Consider the following 19,308-nt stretch of genomic DNA (forward strand, 5'->3'; position numbering starts at 1 on the left):
AGGTGAAATATATGCAATCAAATTGATGTTCCAGTTTAGCTAGGCATGATATGGTTCTCTTTGTTTCACAAAGATTATCTTAAATCATTTGTATAGGGCTAACAATTCAGTGTGGTATCCCGCTCTCAAGTTGCTCACTAAGATTTAATGAATCAAAACTCTGTTAATATACTTCTAGGAATAACAAAAAAAATTACTCTCTTCTAGTCATTACAGAATGCCTGTGTCTCTGGTCAGTCAGTATGTAGCGCTAGATACAACATCTGCTCCCCATTCTGGGTGATCTTATGGATGAGCTTTGGAAATCTATGAAACAAAACACCTATGGAACACTAATTTCCAGATGACTTGGTGAATTAGATGGAGAAGGTTTGTCCTGACAACTTTCCTTTCATCATTTTGTTCTATTGTCTGATTCCTATGCATAGTCAACATTTGCAAATTTGTTGAGAGATTTTGGAGTTTGTGGATAACATAAACCACCACCAAAATGCTTTCAAGAAATAGTTGGAGAATTACAAAAACTAGAAGAACTCTCTTTAATGGAGAATTGGAAATAGCAGCTAAGAGAGTAAAATATTTGCAAGTAGTGTATGTACTTCCAAAAGAATAAATGTATGCCAGTCAATGCACAGCAATAATGCTGATAAAAACAAACTCTGAATGAGTCACATACAGGAGAAGCAGCAGCTGGTGTAGTGAAATAGCAGTGTAACTGATGTCATTCCAAGTGAAAAGATGTATTCCAAAACATGGAAGCTGCGACTAAAGAAAGAAAACAGGAAAAGTATAATTCCCAGCAATATAAATGTTAAACCACAGCAAAGTAAGCCAAAAATGTTAGTGGAAACAACTTGCAGAAGCAATCAGATCTAACAGTAAAACCTTTTGTGTGTACATCAGAAGCAGCACATTTGGATAGTTAGCAGGAAGAGAAGCAGCAGCAAAGGAAGATAAAGACATTATAAAACAGCTAGGTGAATTACTTGCATTGATCCCTGCTGCAGATGAGAGGGGAGTCTCACACTGGGGTCGTTCATTACACAGAATGAGTCTGTGTAAACTCCCAGACTGGAAAGGCAGAGGTTTCAGAGCAAATCAGTACCGTGACAATGCAGTAAAACAATGGATGGTATTCATGCAAGATCCTTAGAAGAATTCAAATGTAAAACTGTCGGTTGATCAACTTCAGTTGTGACAGTTCAAATCTGTACCACTGTCAGGATAACACAAATGGTATGTATAGCAAATAGAGAAAAAAATAATTGGAGAAAGTTCTGTAAAACAGACTGAACTGATAACGCCTTTCTGCTTGCAAAGGAGAGAACTGATATGGCAGCGTGGTGAAGATGCTCTAAAATTATGAGAGTCAAAAACTTTGCGAGAGTACAGAAATGATGGCTGCCTTATTAGACAACTGGCACAATATGGAAAAAGGAAAATGTTTCTCTTTTGTTCAGCACATGGTTAAATTGTGGAAATCCTTGTCAAAGGAGAGATGCTGTGAAGAACAAAAGAGTGATTTTTTTCCCTCCACCAAATTACTGTGTTAGATGAATGAAGATCAGATGCTTTGTTAGTCATTAATATGTGGCGGCTTGTGTGCTGCCTCTGGCTTAGAAGTTATATAAATTGCTAAATGTTAGAAGATGAGAAATAGATGGCAGCAGAAGAGTAGACAGTGAAGAGTATAGAATGAGCACTACCAAACCAGCTGCCAGCAACAAAACACTGTCGCAGAGATGTTGGTCTGGACCGTGTTATATTTTATATACTTTTGCTCTGTGAAAATTCTGTTTTATCTCTTTAACTCTAAGGGATACTCATGTCATAGTTTTCCTCTTCTCACTGAGTGATTGGGCACAGCTTGGGCAGCAGAAATGTAAAAGAGATGCCTGAAAGGGACATATTATCAACTTTGAAAAACAATTAAACAATTTCATCTTTTTCCATCTACTGTCAAAATAAAAGGATTCAACAAATCCAGAATCTGACAGCAGTGAATTTTTCCAGAATATTTTTTGCTTTACTATTTAAGTGGTTCAGTGTTAGCAGCTTTTACCTCCTCAGTGCGTATTTGGTTCTCTGTGTTTTTGGATGGAGACAAGAATGGCAGGTAAGTTCTTTCCCTTACATTGCTTCTGACTTATAGAATGCTGAGAGCAATATGTTTTCTATAGCCATGAGTCTACAATACAGGACAGAAGAAGTGGTTTATTCCTGCAACCTAAACCTACAGCCAAGACAGAAATGAAATCGAGTATTTTTGAGTCCTATTTCCAAGACTGACCATTGCAACATCCACTGTAATGGAAAATAAAATAAAACTATGTAAAAAAAAAAACAAACCAAAACTATTTAAACTGTGAGATATTATTACTTCAGAATCTATTCAGTGTGTATTTTATCAGTATGTGTCTTCTTAATTTTTTTTTTTTTTTTCCCATGCTCTATCATCAAAAATTTGAGTTTGTACACAGTTAACTCAGCCCAAATTTGGGAAACAAGATTTATGCTGTTCAGGGGATTGTCCTTCATTGGTGCTGCAAATCTTTTGGGTCTTAGGGCATTTTTATTTATTTTTTTCCCATGAAAAGGAAATGTGTTTTGTTTTACTTTAATGTTTACAAGCGTTTGTCTGGAAAATATAGAATGATGAAGGAATACATTGCAAGAACCACGCTGCGTGTGTTAGTGCTCTGTATTCTGCTCCCACATTTGAATTTCTTTTATCCCATGTTTCATAATGTCCCAGGCAAATAAGAATGAGATCACATTTGCTAGAACTGTTTAATCATCAGTGGTCTAATCCTGAAGAAGGGTCAGAAGTTGCACAGCACCTGGCAGAATCTTATCTTTTCACTTAACTCCTATGCCATATCTAGTTTGTTCAATGTACTGCAAACATATAATTGTAGTTAGCACAACTGGTACTTTCACTTTTAAGTAAAATTCCTGTACCCAGCAGGCAAAATAATAATCATGAGATGACAGTGTGATGGATGATGACGACTCCAACAAAGTGCTTGAGCCACAAAAGGAAAGAGGCAGTAAAATTCATCCTGGTTTTTTTTTGAAATTGCATATGCTGCAAATCCATTTTTAATATCAATGAAATAACACATTTTAAACTACAAATCACAATAGGATGAATGCAGTCATACAAGAACAACTGTTGTCCTCAGCTGCAGTCCTGGCAATGAGTTTCAAGACAATGTATAATGAAATACATACTGGTTGAGGGTGGTTCCCTACAATAAGGCTGTTCTCATCTGTAGCTCTTTGGAGTTTCTTTCATTTTAAAGAATATAGAAAAGGAGGTGAAGACACGAAAATGGGTAAGGAAAGACATAAACCACAAAACAGTGTGTTTATGGCACCCATGTCCTGCTATTGATACAATTGATGGTCATGATAATGGTTACATTTCTCCTTAGTCAAATTCACACAAATGGATCAGACCTTCAGGTGACAATGGCTTATGCCCTTCCTGACAGTCAAAGCAGTTAATAGTGTAGACTATGCCCTCTCCTGTTCAAACAAATTGATATTTGTGACATAAGATGTTCTCTTGAAAATGACAGATATGGCCCTTTTGTACCAAAGCTCAGAAGCTGTTCGAAGGACTTGCAAACAGCTACAACTTTTTACATTGTTCCCTTTTTTCAGGGTTCAAACCAGATTCACTGTCTATTCCAAGCACACAGAACTAAAGAAATAAATTACAGATTGATTGAAATGCTTTAGTTTTTCAAAGAAATTTTTCTGGCTGAGAGTCAGCTTTTCATTAAATGTAAATACTCAATGAGAAGCTCAAACTGTTTCATAAAGACCTTAATAAATATATTAATAAAGTTCCACACACACAATAAATAAATAAATAAAAAGAACCATAAATATATTTTTGTACCAAATGTGAAATTCATTATCCATTCACCCATTCATCCTTGGAATAGCTGTAAATCCGTTGTCTTTTTAGACAATATTGACAATAGTTTCATCTTTGAAAAAAAAACAGTCACCTTTTTAAATGGTGGACATTTCTGGTGAGGAATGCCTGTTTGGGGTTCCTTCTAAGGACTCACCACCTCTTTCACTTCAGATATCTGAAGCACCCACATGATCTCTCCTACAGCCTCTCTTGCTGGACAGCCAACCCATTCTGGCCACCAGTGCCAGAGCAGCAAAGTGGATGAATTGACAGAGGGTTTTCCTATACCACCATCTTAGAAATTCCTTTCTGGATTGTGGAAGAAGTGGTTTCAGTCAATCTGCTGTGCCTGCTGAAGAAAAGATTTAATGAAAAATTGATGACCAAATAGAGCACTAGTCTCTTCTCAATGAAATCCTTGTTCAAGCCAAAGATCCCACAAATGTTAGTAGTGAACTTGAGTAAGTTTAGAAGAACAGTACCAGCTGAGCAATAACTTCAGCACCATTTTTGGAGAATGCCATCTGTTTGCTCTTGCTTTATAACATTCCCGAGTGTGGTAAACACTTGAGATTGCCACTGCTGGCTATGCCAGCTGGCTCGCCTTCCATCTTCTGTTCTGCAGAAGAATCCTGGCAAGCGAAATATTTTCAAAATGCGTTTCTGACACAGTAGTGGAAGAGTTACAGCTATTGTTTGAAACAGACAGGAAAAAATATAGCAATGTGCTCTCCTTGTTGGAAGAAATCATATCTTAATGGAAAAGTTCTGGATTTTGACACTGGATGATAGGTGTATTTTGAATCTTTGCAATGGAGACAGCCTTAGCAGATGAGTTTTAGTGGAAATACTTGTTTTGATAAGTGAAGGAAACACAACAATTACTAATGCGTTTTGCCACTTGAGACTCTCTTGACTAACATTCCGTTAGGATTATAATATAAATACATAACTGCTTTTCCTCATTTCAACATGCCACTTGTGAACAGTTTTGTCATAACAAACCCCATCTTCCTTGCTTTTCATTTATCTCCCTAAAATAGAAATGGTCTTTTTCCATTTATCCTGCTAAAATAAACATCTATTAATTCTCCCAGGTCACAAAACCTTCAGCTTCTGAAGGTTAGAAATGTCTGCACAGTATGCAACTCCTTTGGTTTAGTTCTGCCTTGAATCAACTCAACAGAAAATGTCCAAATATTTGCCCGGTAATGGGAAAAATGAATGTAATTGATCCATGGCTCTTATGTACAACATCAAAGTACTTAGAGACAAGAAGCTATTGTAAGACAGTGACTAATAACTTTATGAGGGGATTTCCATTAGCAGGCCCACAAGGAAGATGATTCTAATTTGTGAGTGTCTTGTGAAAAGTTAAAACTGTCATGAACTATACAAGGAGTTTTTCATAAAACCAAAGTCATGGAAAGAGACATCGTTTTTTATATGTATGACCTTGGAATACCCCAATTAAGGTCAGATACAATCGTAAATTATTTGAATACACTGAATCCTTCTGTAAAACCCTCCCATAACGCAGTTCAGAGTTTGCTACCCCAAATCTTCCAAATAACTGTATTTCTGATAGTTCTGTGAATGCCAGTGGGTGAACTGAGTAATTATGAAAAGTTTTAAAATCTCCTGGGATGTAGTGATCTTTTCCCTCATTCCAGAAAGTGCAATTTGATGGAAGTGTAGCAGCTCCCGACACAGTGCCATCTATCCATGAGGCTGCCACAGATGAACTCTTGAGGTGACTTTGCTAGTGATACCTAGACAATGTGTTCAGAATGAAAGAAATAGAAATAAAGACTGAGTATGGAGGTGATTCTCCCACTTTCGCCTTTACTTTTACTTTGCACACAGTTTGTGAACAGTAGCAGCAAATGTACAGCCCTGTGTAGCCTCCTTTGCAGTTATATTTTCATAATATTCTCAGCTGAAGGTTGCATTTCAAAATTTAACTGGTTTAGGAAGCTTAGGCTGATGTCAACGTCTGTTTAAATTATTCCTTTAGACTCTTAGAGATAATATTTCATCTCTACATTTGTAATCATATATGCAAGGAACATACATGCATAATATATTTCTTCCATATGATCCCATACATCATCACCAGAATTTAAGCTCTGACACCAGCTTTGGATTTTTTCCCACAAACTAAACTGTACAGCTCAGAAATACATGTACAGGGGAAGGGGAAAGAGAAAGAACATCCTTGTATTTTCCAGTCTTTTTAGGTTGTAAGTGCAAGAATAAGGTACCAAGCCCAGAAGTTATCAATGTAAAAAGAGAGATAAAGAACAAATACAATCACAGATTTCTTCTCCTGCTCTGCATTTCAGTGGGGATGTTTGGTAGGGAGGAAAGGAGATACGGCTTGTTCCCTGAAAAGGCAAATTACAAATTCTTCCTCATTTGTGTCAAATACTTGTACTATAAAAGACTGCATTTTTTCTGAGACAGAGTTCTTTGGATGCACTCCCTGATGCTGTTCAACTTCCTTGCTGCCTCTTATTTTAGCCTATGCTTTAGCAGTATATTTTAACCTTAAATTAGAGCCATGTTTTACCCTTGTTTTATATGCAGAGATTCCTTTGATGTAAATGGGAGCCCTGTGCAAAGATGCAAGGTTTATCACGGCCCTTTGAATGAATGTGACATGGCAATTTGTCCAAGATATTCTCATGCGAGAAGAATGAGATCTCATTGTGGGAAAATCTAGGGCCAAACACTGCACAGAACTGACGTCAATAGGACTGAACACAGTGTGAAATTATGGCAAAATCCAATGTATTAGCTGTTTGGTGCCAGCGTTTTCTTCATCCACACACTACCCTTTTAGTGTTGCTGATGGACACTGCATATCGGATCGACCTAAGAAACCTAACTCTCATTGCAAGGGGATGAAAGGAAGATGATCTCAAGGGACTAAGTGACCATGTTAATTGGATACATGTGGATAGAATCCAATCCAAAGCTCACAGAAGACTGTAGAAGTAATTCTGAAGACTGGGATGAGCCTCACTATGAAATCTTAGGATTAGGATCTTGAAACAGTCAGTGAGCACAGAAGCCCCTGTCTTACCAGATAAAAAGACAAGATGCGGTTTTTGCAATTGAACATGCTCTTCTTTTCAATCAAAGCATCTCCAGGTTCTTTTTTTTTTCTTTTTTTTTTTTTTTTTTTTTTTTCCCCCGTTCACTCTCTCTCTTAATAAGGCAAGTTTTGCTGACCTTTACGTGGCCTCTCAAAAGAGATTCCATTAAAGAGTAAAGTTCTAAGCCCCAACTTGTCTCCTGCAGAAACATAAATGAAAAATACAAACACTTTACAACAGAGACATAAAAATTCCCCCACCTTCTTATACAGGCATCTATTTCATCAGTGTTGTTTGAGCCCTTTGGCTATAATAGTGGTCAGATCTCCTTTGCAAGCCCTCCATAGGGTCTTAATCTCCAGATATATATAAATTACATTCATTCTTTTAGGGCAGGATGGGATAATGCAGTGGAAGACAGGAGGAATTGGTTTGGAAGTTCTGGAGTTTATGAAAGGCATGTGAGATAAGAAAATGTCAAGGAAAACAGATCATGGGCAGAAGCAGATGTTTAACTTACGGTTGCAGCTTTGATCCTTCTTTGCATCTCTCTTACATGTTGTGTATACAGAGCCAGTATAGAGCCTGCACTGCTGGAGTACTGAAAGGGCCTTGCAAGCTCACAGAAAGATGAGTGTATAAGGGGATTGAAGTGGTCAGAATCAACTTCTGCAGTTTCCTTATGAGAAAGTAGATACAGTGTCTGCTAAAGTGCAATCAGAGCTGAGCCTCTAGCCCACTTGCATAGCTAATCAAGCAAATCTGGGTCAATACCACTGCTAATCTTGTGGAAATATTTCTATGCGTGTTTGAGAGAGCCACCAGGAACAATAGCTGCAGTAGAACCGAGGACAACTGTGCAGTAAAGACCTATCTGCAGGACTTGATTCTGTGGCTATGCAATGAGGTTGGATGATTTATATCAGGATGAGGATCTGGCTTTAAACAGGCAGAGTGAGAGAATTTTGAACAACATAAACATTTCAAATTAGTTCAGAACTTTGTTAGAATAGCAGTGCTTAAAATGCTGCAGAACATGTGAATCTACTCGTACCTGTGCATCAGCTTTCTGGCTAATGTCTTCAGTATCTCACAGGTACTGAAGCTTGCCAGCTGTGTATTTCTGCAGCTGCTTTTTATTGAAAGACACAATAAACACTACAGTCGTGTAAATCCTCTATAAATAGCTGTAGCAAAAGCCATCCCTCCACCCTGTTTAAAGTGAAACACCTTACTAGCTCCCTTGCCTTCTCTACTAGCTTGTAAATTGAGTGTGCTAATAGCTACTCTTCTTTGAGTGCTTTGAGATCTTCTAATGAGACGTGCCATTTACTAGTAAAAGTCCAAAACATTAAAAATAGTTATTCATTTCTCACCATTTCTGAGCCATCGTTTCTAATCCACCTCCATTGTTCCCAGCAAGGAACTAAAATAATTAACAGCAGACAGCCCATTATGAAATGGAAAGTGTTTTGGCTGTTTGCTATTTGTGGATATGCATTGTTACAGAATGGGAGCAGCCAACTGCAGTTGGGAAAATATTCTGCTCACCACAGACGTTTTATCTTTATTGTTTACCAGATTGTGAATCTGAAAAATTCAGAGATTATCCAACATATTTAAATTCGATGTCCAAAATTATGTAGCCTCCACAAATAACTCTGCCTAAATAAACTCCACTTATGTGTCATAAATAATTTTTTCCTGTTAAAGCCAACCATTTTTTCCCCCTAGATTCTCCATTCCCAGCCCCTCACTGCAGCACATGAAGCTCTTTATTCCTCTCCAGAAACTTTTAGTGCAGCCATTTGTAAGGGGAGATTGCTTCAGTGCATGCACAGAACAACAGAAATATAATCTGACATTTTTTTAAAGCATAAAATAAAGGTAAAGTAACATAAAGAAAATCCTATTTCGTCCTATTCACAAAACACATGTAAGACTTGTCTGTGTGTACTGAGACAGTATGAAAATGAGTCAGAGAGGAAAGACTCTGATGAAGGCTGAAGAGAAAGCAGTCAAATTGCTGTGGATGAAAGATAACTAATTTTCCCTTCAGTATCCTACAGGTTAAGTTATCATAATGAATTAATGAAATAGCTCTTTGTTTAGACTTTATTTTGAGCTTCACTTCTATTTCAGACCAGAAGAAGAACTCCCATGCCTGGAAGTTTGCATTTGTTTTTTTTTTTTTTTTCTGATGATACTGTCCTAACTGAGGACACTACCTCTACTCAGTTTTCCTGCTTTTATGAGGGCAGAAAACTTATTATAGTGAGGCACACAGCTCTCTTCAGCTCTGAGTGCTCTGTAGGAGGTGCAGCTAGGTCCTGGATGGGTGTCTGTAGGCTCCTGGAGCCCGGGGCTCAGGCCTGGATACTGTGCATGATAGAAATAACCAGGATGGATTCACACTTAGAGTTGCTCTTACCAGAGTGGAAAGTTGTGGCTTTAGGAAGGGGATGATATTTGGATTGCATGTGTGGAAGGCCTGAAAAGGATAGAATGTCATGAGAAATCTCCTAAAGGGAGAGACAGAACTATGGCTGAAATACTTAATTACTTGATATCTTGAGATCCACACCATTCCGCCCATGGCTGGGCAGTGCTCTATTCACTGCTGCTTCCACATTTCAGACCAGAACATTTTGAACTTAAAGTCTAACAGAAACACTTTCTAGCTCAGCCTTTAAATCACACAGGGTTATCTTTTTATTTATTTATTTATTAATTTATTGTGCTCTAGACAAGCCAGTGCAGCTTGCTTCAGCTTTGCTGTTGCTCTGTTGCTCTTTGCATATCTCACCTCTTCATTCACAAATATAACTAATGATGTCAAATGGGGACAAAGAACTATGGCAAGCATGTAGCACAGACAGAGTCCATATTGTCTGCACAAAGAATGCTTTCCATGAGCTATCAGCTGCTGCTTTTAATTAAAAAACAGTTAAGCGGATTCCTATCCTGCCTGAGAGGAGCAGCTTCATAGATACTGCAGCAGTTAATTGCATGCCAGCAGTGCCAGTAAGCATGAAGGCCTGGGTGACTGAGGAGTGTAGTGGGGTTATTATAGAAATAACTGTTAACTTTTCTCCCACTGGTTTGGCAGTCAGGAAATGGCTTGCACCACCAGCTAGAGACAGAGGGTTTCTGTCTGCTTACTCCATGCTTGTGACACCGTACAGCCCATCCCCAGGAGCTTTGTGAGTGCTCCTCAGCCCAGAGCCACCTGTGACTTCAGGCCACCCTATCCCTACTGGGGATGGCTGCTCTCCTCACTGGTTTTCCTTTGGATTCTCCTCTGGAGTAGTTAACAAAGCAACCAGTTGGGATTGCCTATCTGCCATGAATTGTTTGGAGAATGCCAGCTCATTTAATAAAAACCATTAATGATGACTACAAGGGCACAGTTTTTCTTTTTTTTTCAGATAGCTTTTGGGGATGTTGACCTGATCCAGGGGATATCCTGCTTGATTAGCCACTATGCTAAGGTTTAGTGCCATTGCTGATACAAGTACGCAAGATCAAAGGTATGAGATGCATAGTAAATTTTTTTTAACACTTTTCATTTTTCTCTCTCCATCTAGTTTTCTAGATCTTTAATTACAAAACAGGAAGATTTTTGAACAGAATTGTATATTTTTACAAGACAGGATCCCCTCCATGCTGCCTCTTTTCCTGTTCTATTTCTGACTTGCTTGGTGAAGACGATGATTTCTCCTTTACGAAAAACAGCAAATAAATTGTAAAAGCATGTATCATAATTTAGAGATAGAATATACTTCACACACCTACTGAGTGATGTTCATGAAAATCCACATACTGTACATGGCACATAAGAAGGCTTTTTTACTAAGTTTTTTTTTTTAATGAACTGTGCCTAGAATACTAAAATTGAAACCTTGCTCTGGGTGGTCTTTATTTTTGGCTAAAGCCTTCTAATAGTTCCATAAATATTAATTTATGAAGAACTCAGAACACAAGTGAATGTAGAACTGACCTCTTTTTTGGTGTTCTCATATTACTTAAACTGTATTATTATTATTTGCTTATAGAACAGTGGGAATACTGTTAAAAAAATTAAATGGGACTTTTATCATTGAAAAAGTTTGTGGTTTGCTTATTTGGATCAAAAAAATATCAACTGAGCACATGCAAATAACTTCAGAAATAAAGTGCAACAGTACTAGTTTTGACACCAGCCCCATTTGTTTCCTCTGAAATGTTTTGCCAGTGCAGCAGCCAGATATTTCAAGAACAGACTTGCAAGGGAAGATTAAATGTGTGTGTTTTTATAAAACAATGACATCTTGTTTTCAAAGCCCTGCGAGCTTAAAATGGATATTAGGGCAGTCACATATAAACTGCAGTTCCCAAGGACAACTGTTTAGCTTAAGTGCCATTTAATGTTCTCCTAAATGGTTCCGCTGTTTAGTGTGCAATATATCTTCTAGATTAGACCTTTAATCCTTTACATTGTACTTGCTGTGTCAAAGAGGGCTTCGTGCCAGCTTCTTCCTATTGGTGGGTCTCTTTCTTTCTCTTTTAACAGGCACATGAAGAACTTCAAAGTCTTATGTTTTGCTTCTTTGAATCCAAACAAGTGATCCAGTTAAAAGTTTTGTGAACTAAAATCTTTAAACAGTTTAATGTTTCCCCCTATCTTTCTGTTTTAATTTTAGAGCTCCTGTGAACACAAAGAAGACCAAGAAATACTGGAAAAAAAGTAAAAAAGGTATAGTCTCTTTTTTAGTAAAGAGGAAAAACTTGTATAGGTTATCTGGGTGCATATAACTTAAATGGGGACTTCAGAGGACTACAGCTTTCACGCTTCAATGCCATAAGGTAAGGAGAATGTAACACTACAATGAGTGTGATGCACAAAGTGGAGAAATCGTCTAGTACTCTTTGTTTAAGCAAAGCAGGGTATGAAACTAAGCCCATCTTATACATACATCACTTCTTGCTGAGCTGGCATTTGAGTGGACTAGTCAGAAGACCCTAATTACTGATGAACCTGAAGTGTAAGTACTGCTTTTCAGCATAAGTCAATAGAGGGTTTCCGGAAGCTAGCTCTGAATTTCTTAGTCTTGGCTTTGCTTGCATTTGCTCCTGAGAGGAAAATAAATTTGCCCTGCATGGCCTAAAAAGCAAAAACATCTGCTGGTATTATGAGCAGCCGTATTGTCCGAGTCCAGCAGCAGGGAGGTCTGCACTTGTTCATTTCTGCTTTCCTGCTAAGCATTGTGAAAGCCTATGGGGTCATTATCAAGGATCCCCTGTGCAGCAGGGGAATGAATTCACCAATCCAACAGGTAGCTAACAAAAGGCCACCCCAGTGCCATGTCTAGTAGCACAATATGCTATGTACAATGCAAGGGAACCATGTTTGGGAATGAGCTTGTCACACTAGTGCCAAAGCCAAGGATGGAGAGCAGCCTCAGGCTAAGGGAGGATCTCTGCTTCTGGGAAGTTAGCTGTGGTAGCTGGCAGCTGGAGGACATGGAAAGTGAGACTCAGTGGGTGGTGAGGAGGAAAAACTGATGGTGCAGAATGAGCATTTGGTTAGAAGAAATCCCACCTCGCTTGGCCTGAGTCAGTAACCAGAACATCTGCCTTAAGAAAAGACATAATTCTCCTGGCTATTCTGACTTGCTGTTTCATTAGTTGAAAAATGGCTGTGCTCAAATGCCTGAGGCCAAGGTAGCTTATTACTGTTATGTCTGTTTGTCTGTTATGCTGAACTGTTACCAACAAACAGATGAGATTATGAGATGACTTTGTAATTTGAGTCACTGAAAAAAGGAATACATTTCACACACACAGATATATATATATATATATTAACAGATATTCTTGTTATTTATTTGGGAGCTTATGAGTAAGAAATTCATGTCATATTTGGGTCCAGATGTACACTCACTCAAAAAGCAGAATTTTGTCCCAGAATTTCCATAATCAGATATTATTCATATCTGGACTTGAACATTAATAGAATATGAAATAAAATTTCAACTGTCAGAAATGAAATGGAGTCCAATCAGTGCTGACTAGGAAACAGACAAAAACCTTCCTGTAAGCATGAGATCTCCAGTTCCCTATGCCAGCTGATGCTTCTCCTGGCAATGAGAAGGAAATTATTCACCCCTCAGATCTCCTTGTAGCCCCTTAAATTTCTCCTTATTAGCAATAGGGAGGAAATATACCGCTGGTTGTGTTTGTGTGATCCCATTTATTTACTACTACTACTTTGGTTCCAACAAAAATCAAACGTTTTCCAGAAATCTCTAGCTGGTCTACAAGGAACCACCTTCCGTAATGAAGACTTGCCATTCAGATCCAAGTCTAAGATTTCTCTTTCAGAGTAGTTGTCGTCTTCTATGTGAAAATATTTCAAACAATGCAATTATATTCTTGAAATAATCAACCGATTTCTTTCTTCAGTACTTTGTTTTTGGTAAAGATGTCCCTGGAAGACTGTTTACAATTGTTGCTGTGGTAGGTCTCCTGTCAAAAAGAGAATGGGTTGAATTTGTTAACAAAATACGCTCTTTTGTCCACAGAAATCTGTGCATCTTCTTGCAGCCACTAAGTAATTGCAAATCAAGAGTTAGATCGATTAACTCTGGTGACCTGTTCAACAGAATGTGATAGATAGGGTTTCTGATCTCTAGCTGGGAGTATATGCAGCTCCTCTAGTGATAAGGGACTGTAACAAAAACAGGCCAGTCAGTAACAGTGAGGCACAGTATAGCATGCCCATCTCATTTGGGATAATGATTTTACTTACCTGTTTTTAAAGATCTTCATGAAGAAACTCCATATTCCCTCTAGGTAATCTTTCAATGAAAACACCACACAGAAAACATTGCTGTAATCTTTCTTACTACAGTCTTTCTTGCTCCCACTTGAACACATCATTTTTTTTTTTTTTTTCTTGGTCCTATCTGCTTTGCGTGTGGGGATTAGCTTGTTCCCTTCCTCTTTGCAACAGCCTTTCATACCCTTGAACACTGTTTATCACATCTCCACTCAGTCTTTCTTCCCAGTGCTAACAGGCAGAGGAAATCTTCAGTTAACAGGAAGATGGTGTAGCTGCTTTCCTATCAGCCCACCCTTGTCTTCGTGGAGATAAGCAGGATTTGGAGCACTGGTGATTTCTGACGAGTGCAACAGCCCCTTGAGGGATGTTATGAGATAAAGCAGTGCTGAAGCTTTTCTAATTTATCTTGCGGATAAAACTGGATAGTGGTCATAATCAGAGTTGGGGGGCATATAAAGATAGCTGGGCTGTTCCTCGTGTGCCTCTGATTTGTGCCAAACACGGCTCCAGCAATCCATAGTATTTCCCCACAGTAAGGTGGTGATTTGACATATTCTGCCCAAATAACTATTCATGATAGCCAAGGACTTTAGCTGTGAGATATCAACCAGACCAATAGCTTTCACATTTTTCTTGCAAGTTATTTAACTATTCCATTAACTTTTCCATCACATCTATTAGACAATCTATATATTTAGAAAAAAATAAAAAATAAATGAAAATAGCAATGTAGAAATTACCTTTTGTTCCTGCCAGAGACAAAGTTACATTGTGTCAAAGGATGTGGGAGGTGTTCAAGAAATATTTAGATGTTGTACTGAGGGACGCGGTTTAGTGGGGAAATACTGGTGATTGGCGAGTGGTTGGACTGGATGATCTTGAAGATCTTTTCCAACCTTAGTGATTCTGTGATTCTAAGTCAACATACTTTGAATTCAGTAATGACAGATTTATAGATAATGTAAAATTGGTGCTCTTGCTAGGAAAGCTGTATGTTCATGGGAGCATATTGCTGCCAGTTTTTTACATTTTCTGAAAATAATTTTTTAAAAATTTGGAGCTGGACTCAGTAATGTATCTTGGCTTCTTTGTGCAGCTCTCGTGATACAAAACAGCTACAAACCAATTTAATTGCTTGGTTAACCTCAGTTTATTACATCTTTGTGCTGCTGCAGTGGTGGAAAATAGCCTGGCTGTATCAGGTTTTCAATCTCTTATTAATCAAAGGTATCCAATTGCCTCCTACTAAGTCATTTAGTGTGCTCAGTAATACACTTCAATAATCATCTTTGTCACTTATATTTTAATATATACATTTTTAAATTCATAGTAAGATTCAACCTTTATTATTTTGCACAGTGTTGAAGGCAGCCAGTTTATATACTGGTGTGTACTGGAGAAAGACTTGAAACGAGTACACAGCCTATGCCTGAAAAAGCCTTTTAGATGGCATTGCTCACCAAAGTAGCATATTTAAAAGTCATTTCAGAAGATGAGGGTAGATAGAAAGCCACCCACTGAGCTTTTGCTCTTTGTATACGTATGAAGGCACGGCTGTACTGCTCCTTAAAATGAAAAAATAAAATAAAATTCAAAGATAACATCTTTGCTTTTGAATGGGCTTCCCATCAGCTATAAAAAAATAAAAAGGACAGACACGCCAGATGTAAGCATGGATCCATGTTAGTGGTAGCCCATAACAGAAGAAAGCATTCATCTGAAACACACCATTGTGTGCATGCTGTAGGAGGACTGTGAATGTCTATACTTTCTTCCTACGCACAGCTGCAAAGATAACACTGTCTACTGGTTAAGGACTCCATGGGGAATTCCTCATAACAGTTCTGTTCTTTCAATTCTTATTAAGGTTTACATCCCCATTTAAGCTGATGACCAACTCACTAGCAGAGTCAACTGCTGGCAGAAATCCCATCAGCAATTATAATGTTGATTTGACAGTATCATTCTCATAGTGAGAGCATGGTGGGGCTCTACAGTGAGTCTGGCTGGATCACTTTCCATTTTTTCTGCCCTTATACTGCATTAAAAATTTCACCAGTTCATACCTTCATCTGTTCGAATTCCTGTGATGATGATACTGTTTTATGATGCACTAAAAGAATAACTACAGTGTTATGATATTCTCAAACTTAAAATGCACTGAAGAAGCACAGCTACGTAACCCTTTATCCAAAGCTTACTGAAGTCAGTGGGAGGTTTTTCCATAAATTTTAAGAGACTTTGGATCTGGCTTTGAGTTATTTATTAATGACTAAACCAGGCGATGCACTTTCTCCAGTTTAGACAAACCTCCTGAATCTGCCAATTAGAAATTTAACAGGGGTGGTACCTTCTGGTTTCTTTCAGTATCCACTGCTCTTACAAATAAAGGCTTGCACTCTTCTAGTCTGTAGCGCTTATAAAATTATCATGGCTTAAACGGAGTGTCACATTAAAAACAGTTTTCAGGTCACCTGAATCATTGTGATAGATGTCTCTGAGGACCACTTCTGCCAAGTTGTGCTTCTCTAGATTTTACTTCTGTGCTTGAAGGCTTACAGAGAGTGCTTGGAAAATACTTGCTAGACTTCTCCAGCTATGGAAGGGTTTCTAATGATTTCTTAAGAGAGGCCACACTTTGAGCTATGCAGCTCAAGAAAACTTAAAGAAAAAATTATCAGGGAAGTTGTCAGAGCTTTGAACAGAGCAGTCTATGAAGACTGGGTATATTGAGATAAGAGCAAACGATAGAATACCTGACTTTCCTGCCAGGAGCATAAATTTAACTGGAGTTCATACTACAAAAGAATCACGTTCAACTGGAAGAGAGATGGTGGAAGTCAGAAGAGAATTAGTTTCAACATTTTCCAAGAAAACAAGCTGAAAGTTTGATGTCTGAATTTCTGTTGCAGAAGGAATTCTTTCTGGTAGGTACTTGTATAATTTTTTCCTCTTTGAAACATGAGAGTCTATAAAAAACAGCTTAAAAAATTACCTTAGTGCATCCAATAGTTTTTGTTTTGTTTTGTTTTCATATTCTGCTGTTATTCCAACAAAGATTAACTAGCTCATTATCCCACATACGATTGCTTTGAAGACTTTTGCACTGTAGCATCTGTGGAATAAGTAGATGTTGCCATGGAAGGCTGTGAATGGAGAAGTTTGTCAGTACATGAAAGCTATGCATGCATATTCTTCAGGAATCAGTTTATCAGCAGGAGTAAAATAAGGACTCAAATGGAAAGAAAGGGGAAGCAAAGAGAATTTATTTTAATTTGTTAGATATTCAAAAACCATTGGACTAAAATTATTCACCTCACTTTGGCCTGAAATCTCTCAGTGGAATTACTCATGCGGAAGCAAAACATTTACCATTGGACTGTCTAGTAAAATGATGTAGCTATCGAGAAAGCACCTTCGGTAGCCTCATCGTAGTTATGCAACCTTGTTCCCTATCAAGAGCATTTGCTTTCAGATTTTTTACAGTTGGTTCAACCAGACGCATTCATTAACCCTCTCTCATTTGTGCAACATTTTAGATGCTGAGTTATGTTTTTCAGATCTTCAACACTGAATGGGATTTCAGAATTTTCTTCCCCGATCAAGTTCTTCTTGTCAGGTTTCTGGTTAGTATGGCTTGTTCTCAGGTAGCGTCAGCCTTTCTCTGAGATTTGTGTTACTGTCTCAGTTGGGTTATGGCAAGTCAAGAAAAGAATGCAAACAAAGTGCACCTTGACTTGATCCCTCTTCATCTTTTATAAAGGGAGGCAATGAGGTTTTTGTGAGGGCTATTCATCATTCCTCTGGTGGCCCAACTACTTCACTTAGTTTATGAATTGCTGCCAACAAAACTATATCAGTGCAACCTGCAGTGTTGCTCTTGCGTTGACAGTGACACACCATTCACAGTGCCAACAGCAATATACATTGCAAGGCATGCATTGACTTGACAAACCTGATGATGCCAAGACATTTCCAGTTGGTGAAGATTTTAAATTCCATGGCAGTAAATAAACTTTCAGTTCAAGGTGTAAGAGCTTGTGAAGCATCACTGAAATATATGTGTCTATATATATATATATAATATATTATAATTATATATGAAATATATATATATTTCAGATTAGCAAACAATTTCTTAATGTTTTAATGTGATTTTGAGAGTTTGAGAGAAAATACCCTGTGAATCAGATAAAACCTTTTTCAACGACTGCCCAAACGTATTTGAAAGAAATCACAATAGAATTGGAATACATTTTTCTTATTGATATCCTGGCCATGCAAACAACCTCTCTTCTATTGTGGATGTCTGTCAAGGGGAGTAATTCATGAAACATTATGGGATGTAATCTAAAGAAAATGTCTCACACAGGGGCACACTGGTTGAATTTGAATTGTGTGTTGAATTTCTGTGCTGCAGTATTATAAAACTATAGATTTTACTTTTTTACTTTATTATTATTATTTTTTTTTTTAACAATGAAACAACAACAACAACAACAAAAAACCAGACACTGGAGCTTGTGTCCTGATGCTCTTCCTAACTTTTATGCACTCTTGATAATGAACATATAAGCGCAAACCGCATGAATTCCTGTTCCTGATGACTTTAGAGCCCCTCCTCAGTGCAAAATACAGCTGAGAAAACAGTTTAGGAAAAATCTGGCAGCCAATCGACCATAACAATTTTGAGTTGCATTAGCTAAACCCAAACTTTTGGGCTAGGATGGATCCTTGGACCTAGCTGTATGTGCTTGCTAACTTCAGTCATGTCTAAATCACTATTAATGAAGTTTAGCCAGTATTCCTGCTCTGTATTCCAAATTTAGTCAAACTTTTTATAGCTCATATTAATATCTCTTTTGAAAGTGATTTTTTTTTAACTATGCATAGAAAAAATACTGTAGACTTCATAGTCAAAACACAAGAAATTTCCTGCTTCTGTATTCAGGAATAGCCTTGCTATAAATGGTCAAAAAAGTGATAAAGGGCTTTTTATTACCAGCAATACTATTGCGTGGTTTGGGAGTAGGAGCCAGACTTAATGGGCAGTTCATAGGACTTCTCACTTCCTCTTCTCCCTGTAAAGCTGTATTTGTATGTCCTGTGAGCACATGCATGCCTGAGCATATGCATGTGCTGACAAGGACTGCTAACTGGAGGCATTAAATTTTTTTTTACAGAGAAAGGGAATACTCCCTCGCCACTGTCAATGCAATTTACATTTCAATGGGAAGAAAGCACATTTATATGCTGTGCATAGCTTCATAGGTTGGTGATGAATTCACCAGTGGATGATCTTCCATTGTCATGGCCACTACCCAGCACCCATCGTGGAAGTCATGATACCCTTAACCATGAAACATAAACCTTCTGTGTTTCCACAGTGCACTCCTAGCTGTAATGGTCAAACTTCTTCCAGAGATGTCAGCAGTTGCAGAGCCCTTTCATAA

The 19,308-nt window shown here is 37.9% G+C and overlaps 2 long non-coding RNA genes across 3 annotated transcripts in view; one reads left to right on the top strand and one right to left on the bottom strand.

Annotated features, from left to right (window-relative positions):
- Positions 1 to 19,308, top strand: part of LOC107311125 (uncharacterized) — a 43,533-nt gene that overhangs the window by 17,911 nt on the left and 6,314 nt on the right. For both annotated transcript variants that reach the window (XR_004306727.2, XR_014943872.1), the window contains 3 exons: positions 10,461 to 10,562; positions 11,715 to 11,767; positions 16,628 to 16,782. This is a non-coding gene — a long non-coding RNA (uncharacterized LOC107311125). The remainder of the gene's footprint in view (positions 1 to 10,460; positions 10,563 to 11,714; positions 11,768 to 16,627; positions 16,783 to 19,308) is intronic.
- LOC116653215 (uncharacterized) overlaps positions 12,858 to 19,308 on the bottom strand; it is a 38,663-nt gene continuing 32,212 nt past the window's right edge. Inside the window, exon 3 of the long non-coding RNA XR_004306728.2 lies at positions 12,858 to 13,539. This is a non-coding gene — a long non-coding RNA (uncharacterized LOC116653215). The remainder of the gene's footprint in view (positions 13,540 to 19,308) is intronic.

The sequence above is a fragment of the Coturnix japonica genome, chromosome 3 (genome assembly GCF_054131305.1).
Source record: "Coturnix japonica strain WE chromosome 3, WE-NBRP24, whole genome shotgun sequence".
NCBI classification, from domain to species: domain Eukaryota; kingdom Metazoa; phylum Chordata; class Aves; order Galliformes; family Phasianidae; genus Coturnix; species Coturnix japonica.